Genomic DNA, 8,374 nt, shown 5'->3' on the forward strand with positions numbered 1-8,374 from the left:
TACTACTTTCTCTGCACACATGCACTGTATGTATGTTTTCCAGCATTCAAAAAGAAAAGACGGACAGTCATCAAAATGCACTTGTTAACTTTATTTCAATAACACATGAATAGGAATTACTGCACACTCACTCGCTCTAACAACTAAGGGTGAACATTAAACAGTACAGGTTGTGGGCACATCGAATAGCTGACAAAAGAGACAAAAGAAAGACGTTTGTGTCATTTTTGATTCTGCTATGACAGCGAGCTCTTTCAGCATGCTTGATGGAAGCAAATGTATACGACGATTAATGAACACTCATGTGTTCTAATGGTGTGGCATCCCTTGTTAGCTGCCTACGTTAGTTCAAATCCGACTCTCGGGGCGAATAAAACGCATTCACTGACCCCTGGTCCGATCATCCGACGCTCAGGGTCAGACTGACGCAGCTATTGACCTCAGGTCATCCGACGCTCAGAGTCAGACTAACACAGCTACTGACCTCAGGTCAGGTCAGATACTCTCGGTCAGACTCGCGTAGCCTCTAACCTCAGGTCAGGTCCGACATTCGAGTCAGACCAGCGCAGTCATTGACCCCGGGTCAGGTCACCTTAGGGTCACAGATCACAACATACAGCAGGCTCAGGCCCGCGCTGCACTACATTATATCACTGATCAGGTACCCTTGTTAGTTTATGAACTAGTCTGTAGTGAAGGCGGATCATTGTTATGTAATCAGTAGCGACGCTGGAACATCGTTGATTCTTGTTAGTTATGGATCCGTCCACGAATGAAAGGCGGAGGGAGTCTTGACGGGACACTTGGACAGCAGGGCTGGCTCCGCTTAGAAACGCTCAAAGTCGGCCTTGGTCAGCTGTTTGACTGTTGCTTTGTTCTTCTTAGCCGTCTTCCTTCCACCTGTGAAAAGATAGTTATTAGATACAGTGATTTAAAGACGGATCAAAGTTTTAGGCACCTAAGCATTGCACATCTGGTAAATTCATCGAACTATCAGTAAAGCAAGGCTAAGCGCTTATCTAAATTTCGAGTTAACGCACGCAATACTAAACCCTACTTTGTTACGTTATGCCCCCTCCCCCACATGCATATATCAGAATCAACTCGGTCGCAGTCGTGAGCTATTTCCCGCCCGTTTTCGACCACCCACACTCCCCCAGTGTGAGATTGGGACATAGCTATCGAGGTTGAATCACCCTGGGTGAGCGTTCCTCCCCGCCGGCACCGGCACCAACTTCGGAGTAATACGCCCCCAGCAAGCCTATACTGAAGACAAGCTGCACTTTGTTTGTTAATTATTTGTAGAGCCTGATAGACAGCAAAAACCTGCACTTATCATCTAGAGAAACGGGTGTCGACAAGAGTTCGTCATAACCTGGGGCGACAAACAATGTTTGAATATATTTGTTTGTCTTTGTGGTGTAAAATTCATCAAAGCCAAAAAACTATTTATTCGACATTGCTGAATTTAATTGGATTTAAGTCTGCGTTATATTCTTGCTTGCAAAATCTTACCATAAGTGATAAGATCTGAAGGCTTGCCGTTGCCTGGCTTGTGCTTGTATCCTTTGCTTTCCGGGACATTGAATTTGACTCCCACGGTGTACTCTAATTCCTCAAGAGGAATGATGGTCGATGACACAGGCACCAGTTCTGCAAAAGAAGCAAAGTAGTTTTGTGAGTACGATAACTAAAAATAACATCTTAACCCGCGCGGGGCTGAGGGGGGGTAAATTTTACCCCCCCTCGCGAATTTTTGCGATATCTCAAAAACGGCGGCGCGCAGCGCCGCCAAACTTTCAGTACCTTTTCTTACATCAATTTGACACGTTCTCTGAAAATTTGAGCGAAATCCGTCGGAAAATTTTTGAGAAATTGACGTTTTAGTGACGTCATGTTCGCCATTTTCGCCTCAAAAACGGCAAAAGTTCAAACGCCGCTAACATCTTCATTTTTAAAGGAATCAAGACGTAACAAAAAAGGTTATACGTAATTTTACTTTGTCTATCAAATGGCTATCTCGGTTTTTTGAAAATTTTGGATTTTGGCCTAAATTTAAAAAAAAAACTGACTTTTTTGGGAAAATCATTATAAAATCCAAAATTTTGAGTCTATCGAAAAAACCGGAATATATGTCAGAGAAGTGGTCTATGTTCACCTACATACCAAATTTTAGAAGAATCGGTTCAAAAATGTGGGAGTTATTCAAAATTTTATGACGTCACGACACACAAAATTTTTGACAAATGACTTTTTTTGGAAGTTCTAGACCTCGTACGGAAACAAAAATAGCACCATTCGATTCGCCGTGAAAAACTGCATCAGATAGACACCTTTTTAGGCCTTAACAACCAACTTCAAAATTTGACCTCACTTGACCTGACCTTGACCTGACCTTGACCTGAAATTCATCCAGAGGTGGTCCATATCACTTATTGAGTGTGCCTATTGAATTCTATGAGTAAAATGACCCATAAAACATGTGTCGCACATGCCCTTTTCTATATTTTGTTTTTTGGTGACCTGACCTGACCTGACCTGACCTTGACCTCTGAATGATATTGTATGCAACGAATATTGTCTTGGTAGCCTAAGAACACGTTTTGGGCGATCAGTCTCAGTCCATGACTCCATTCTTCGGCAACTACGGTGCAAGGCCGATACTGTAGAAACTTGCAATTTGTACCCTTGACCTGACCTTGACCTTGACCTCAAACTTTAAATTAAGTACATGTTTTTAGTAGTTCGTGATGAGAGCTTTCGATTGGCGTTTGAATTTTCCAAATCGGACCATTAGTTCGGGAGATAACAGGGGGGGGGGGTAAAATTTACCCCCCCCCCCAGCCCCGCGCGTTCGGCTGGAGACCCCAGCCCCGCGCGGGTTAAGACATATTGCCCTCGTGCCACAGCAAAGGCTCTGTAATATGACATACGGAGCAACGGACGTAACAGATCGAACGACATCAAATTAGACGGACCACTTGAAAACATACAAATATACCGGTGTGCACTATCAAGGGCAGGCAACTAAATAATAACATTTTTAATTGTTTCCAGCTGCATCAATTTTTAGCCAGTATATTCAAGGCTAAACGCTGCATTTAGGTTTTAGATGAGATTAAACTATGTTGCTGAGTGACTTCAAAAGCATTGATCGAATGCTAAAAAATTCACAATAGATTAACCCCATACCGTCAAACCAGTATTCAAACTTTGGCGCCCACAAGTCCCAATAATACATAGGTAGGTACCTGCACTGGATGATAGAAAAAATAAACGCAAATATTATCAAAAAGTGGGCTCATGATGTCGTCCACAGTGGCAAACTGCTTAGGAACTAGGCCACTTTTGACCGCTCGCTCATTTTTCTGGCTTTTTCCTGAGGCGCTGATATTCACACACACACTGCTGCGGTACACTAGGTGACTAGCATATGGATCATTTTGAAGCCTGTCCCGCGAGAGCTCGAGTCCGATTCGTTGGGCGTCATGGAAATAAGTACCTAATGCTTGAGAACAATACGCATGTTTGTGTTTTGTGCCTGAACGTACAAACACCGATAAATTCCGGTAAAAAGTTGATGATCTTTATCGAAGAAAGTGATTCAAGACGACGAAGATTGCATTTGCATTCTCCGTAACATATGCTTTTCTTACATTCCCGTTAGTTAATGACATGCCTTTATCTGCCCTCTAAATTTCAAATTTATTCTTAATGCTAATTATAGCTCTGCAATCGCCCGAATCCGAATAGGTATTGTCATTTGTGTCACCGTTTATTTCATTACACCTTGGCAAACCCACGCATTCCTCGTAAGCGGTGAATCATAATGGCGTGACGTCATGATGACAGCTGCGCTAACAACTTCCTCGGCAGGGCAAAAAATGTAATAAGCTTATATGGAGTTTTGGAATCGTGAGAAGATATGAGACACTTTCCACAAATGCCAACTTTACCACTTGTACAGACTACATATGAAGAGCGGTAGACGCCAGCAGTCCATGCTGCAATATTCATTTTTTTGCACATTTCAGGCGTGTTAATTGAGGCTTTGGCTCTAATTTTGCCAACTTTGAACATGTGATCATTTCTTACATCAATAGGGTAGTGTGGGGTAATTTGAACATATTTTTACGTCTTCTCCGTTGTACCAAATTCCAGTTCAACCCTGGATGAAGAAAAACTGTTTCAGTAGCGCAAGTGTCACTTGCTTTCACCATGCAAGCCTCATTTTTGGACGAGCCGAGCATACCTTGAATAGCATAGCCTCACTTCTCCACCAAGTCACGGTGTGTTCAAACTGCCCCACCGTGGGGTAATTTGAACATACTGCCTTTACCTGTCATAAAAACGATAGTCTCGCCAGCACCGATGTTGTTTGACCCATAAACAAATAGGCAGAACAATTCTAAACATACCTTTACTTGAAAAATCAACACAACCGCAAAAATAGCAGTTGCAGAGTATCAATATCTGCACGCTGCACACCGGTCAGTTGACATAATTCGCCCCTCTTCAATTAACAGAACGTCTATCATTTTTGTTCGATAAAAACTCTCCCAACCGTACTACATCTGTTAAAGTGGTGCCAATCGAAACCTGGACATTTAGAGTTCTGATTTTGTCCAATGTCCAATTCGGAATTGGTTGGACAAAGGTAGCAGACTGGACAACATTGGACGATGGCTTGCTACACTTCAGCGCTTTTTATAAAGTAATCGTGCATAGCATTGATTGGCGAATGGAAAGCTTGTTAAGCTCTCAATATAATGAACACTTTTCGGCTGGTAAAATTACATGATAAGCAATATAAATGACAGTTTTTAGTGTTGATAGCTGCATAATTTTCGGACATATTTGGACAAATAGTTGACTTTAACATTTTTGGACGGAAAATCAACAAAAATGCTGGACATTATAGACGGATGTTAGACGTAAATTTTCTAAAACTGGCATCACTTATCTGCTACTGCCTTGGGTCGAAAATATTGGCAAAAAAAAAAAACTGGGAGCGTTGTTTTTTCGGAGCTATCCCTGTCTTCATTCAAATTCTCACACTATGTTCAAATTACCCCACGCTAAAAGTTATTTTGCCATTTTAAAAAACAGAGTTCAAAAGCAAATTTCTTGGATTGAAGGCACTGATTAGGTCATTATACAACAAAAGCCGTTGCGTATTAGGCGCTAGCAATGCAAGATTTTGCGCTGCAATGAAGCTGCAATGACGTGTTGTTAGGTGTTTTTCCTTGCGAAATTGATTTTTACACTGTGCGTCAACATCTTCATTCCCTGAAACTTTAAACCCCGTTCATATGATAGCCCTTTTAGTTACGATAATTTCTCTCATTGGTCTTATTGTCATGCCACTTATGGATTTTCCGTAATTTTCTGTTATTCACACTGTGTTCAAATTGCCCCACATGTTCAAATTACCCCACCCTACCCTATCGATTGAAAAATGCACATAGAACTCTTTGACCCTAACACATCTTGCGGCCGACACAAAGGCACAGAGCCTGCTCCCCGCGTGGCCTCTCACCCACAGAGCTCAGGTGCCTTACGTCACCCCCCCCTCTCTCTCTCTCTCTCTCTCTCTCTCTCTCTCTCTCTCTCTCTCTCTCCCACTCACCCAGTCTGTAGACATCGTCCTCCTTGGCGTACATGAAGGGTACTGCCAGAGAGGTGGCCACCAAACACAGGAACACCAGGCACCGCATCTTGTCCAGCTGAGAGACCGCCCGCCGGACGCTGGCAGAGATCACAGGTGGAGCGTCCGCTGCCGGCCGACACTGCACTCTCCGCGGCGACTCCCTCCCAAACCGGCCTGTGACCTCGGTGAAAGTGCCGCGTGCAGCGGCCGTGTGGGCAGCTAGACGGTCACGTGACCTTCACAGCCCCAAATGGGCAACGCTCCGGCGCTGCACGCAGCGTTACTTACCGGTGCATGGCTTGATTATAGCGCTCGGGTAAACGGTCACCATTGGTTCGATTGGCTTCCAATAATGACTGAAGACGGACACAGAGCAATGTTAAATCTTTGCGTTATATTTGGTAAGGTCGGTAGAATTGAGACGTAGTAAAGTGTTCTTTCAGCACCTTTCTTTGTGCTAAAGAATATCTGTGTGCTAGGACAAGAGACGAGGACATAAAACTTGGATATTTTCATCCCACCTAATTAACTACTGAGGTGTACGGGATATCGTCGTGGCCAACCGTTAACAGCTTGCGCATCAGCGGACAGCGCTTTCACTATGTAGGGAAAAAAACTCGTCATGAATGGTGGTTCTTTGTGACAGCAAAGGGTCCCGTTTACATCCATCTCTGATATCTTTTAAGTTCCATTACTGATGCCTGCTATTCATTATTTGAAGTATACAATAAAGAAAGCGCGTCACCACATCATCGCAGCTACTCAGCATGGCAATTACTCGCTCTCAATTAATTGATGGCATGACTGGCAGTTTCAGGACAACGGTCTGTCACAGAACAGCGAGCATATGTCTCACTGAGAGACGGACTGCGAGTCGGGAACAGCACATTCACGGCGCATTCTCCCGTCTTCGGCGTCCTCTATTCGTGTGCCTCAGCGCCACCTGTGCTTACCTGCGCCGATCGTAGCTGCATCCTGGCATCCATACAGGTACCGCTTAACTGCATGGTGCTCCGGTGTGTCAAATAATATGCATGTATTTAAGTCAGCTTAAAATATCGCCTTCAGGTCAAGGTAAGGTCAGAGCCACTCAGGTCACGAAGCCGTTCAAAAAAGATCGTATTGCATATAATTTGATTCGGCAGATCTTTCCGAGTCCATTGCTGGCTATGCCGACTCACTATCTCAAGATGATCGGAAGTTATTGAAAAACTCTTAAAACCTTAGCGTGGTCATCAAAGTCGTTACGAAGATCAATGATATATGTAAAACTGAACCATCGAACCTTGCAAGGAGTGCATGAAATCAGGATTCCATGTGTTTTCAAATCATTTCCGACGCCAAAATAACATTTTCCGACTTTTTTGAAAATATTATAAATAGGTTAGCAAGTTGTGAAACTTCTATAGAGGATGCGTCCTTAAAGTTGTGAAAGCTTTTCTTCTCCTTGTGAAAGCTTTTCTGGCACTGAGGGCGTTGCAAAGTTGCGACATTTTAGGACTGTGCGGTGTGCAGGGGGCTCACTTATGACGTCATAGGTCAGTGACCTGACCTGACCTGAAAATGCAGTCGGTAATTCAAGATTTGACTTGAATCAAACTCAGGTGCGTCAGTTTTCAGCTTCCTCTCATCGGCGTATTCTGAGGCATCACGAAAAAAAACGTATGGGGATTGGAGGCGGCACCCATCGACGCCCCCATCCGCCGCGTCTGCTAACTTCTTGAACCCGGCAGCTGGCGGGGACAAATCTCTGCTGCCTGCTGACGGAGGACAGATGATTCCCATGCATGCTTTCTTTCTGTGTACCTAAAGCAATTTCAAAATGATAAGAATAAGCGGAATGTTTATCTTCTTCTCTTCAAATTAATCAAGGGTTTAAATAATTCAATGATCTCGTTTTAATATTATTTCATTGCGATTCTTCTTCATTTTCTGTTGCACCTTATGTTTATTTACTATCCGATCCCGCAGTGCCTCTTACGAAAAGCTGACGCACTACGTAATTCATTGATGTAATAGATTGGCCATTGTCTTATTTGAGTTTTCGACGAAAAATGCAATACCTATGACTGAGCGGGATGCCAGGTGTTGATATTGAATAGCCCCGCTGATAGGTATTCATTGACTCTGGTGGAATATCAACGGATGATTTTCTAAATCAGAAAAATATCGAACGGCCATGTGCTCCAGTGCCCAACTTCCATATGTGCCTTTCGAAATCATGTGCGCTTACCAAACTTAATGAGCAGGCGCCTAAACGCATCGTAAAAAGGTGTACGCACTGGGGCAGGGCACGAGGGACCTGTGTGCGAGTGACCCGCCCCAGTCGTCTCTGGAATGTTGTGCGGGCAGTGCCGCGGTCAAGGTAATGACAATTTTTGGGTTTGCTGCGCTTTGTTGCTATTTCATGAGCGTTAAGTGTTTTGTGTGGTGCTGGTGGTGCGGACAGTGCATGATGGTGGACATGAACAGCGAGAGATATTTTAGTGCAAACTTTAGGACTTAGCACGGTCGGACGTTTTTGGAGGGAACGTTGAGCTATCCATCCGTCAGTGAGTGGGCTGAGTGAGTTTGGTGAGTGAGTTATGGTGAGTGAGTTGTGGTGAGTTGTGTGTGGTGAGTGTCGATCTATGGGAAGATAAATCGACGGGACTCCTCACGTCTGGATCATTCTACGAGGAACCTGGAGCTTCGGATCGTGAATGGTTAGTCCGTTCCAGTCCG

This window comes from Amphibalanus amphitrite, unplaced genomic scaffold (assembly GCF_019059575.1).
Source record: "Amphibalanus amphitrite isolate SeventyFive unplaced genomic scaffold, NRLGWU_Aamphi_draft 000183F_arrow, whole genome shotgun sequence".
Classification (NCBI taxonomy): Eukaryota; Metazoa; Arthropoda; class Thecostraca; order Balanomorpha; family Balanidae; genus Amphibalanus; species Amphibalanus amphitrite.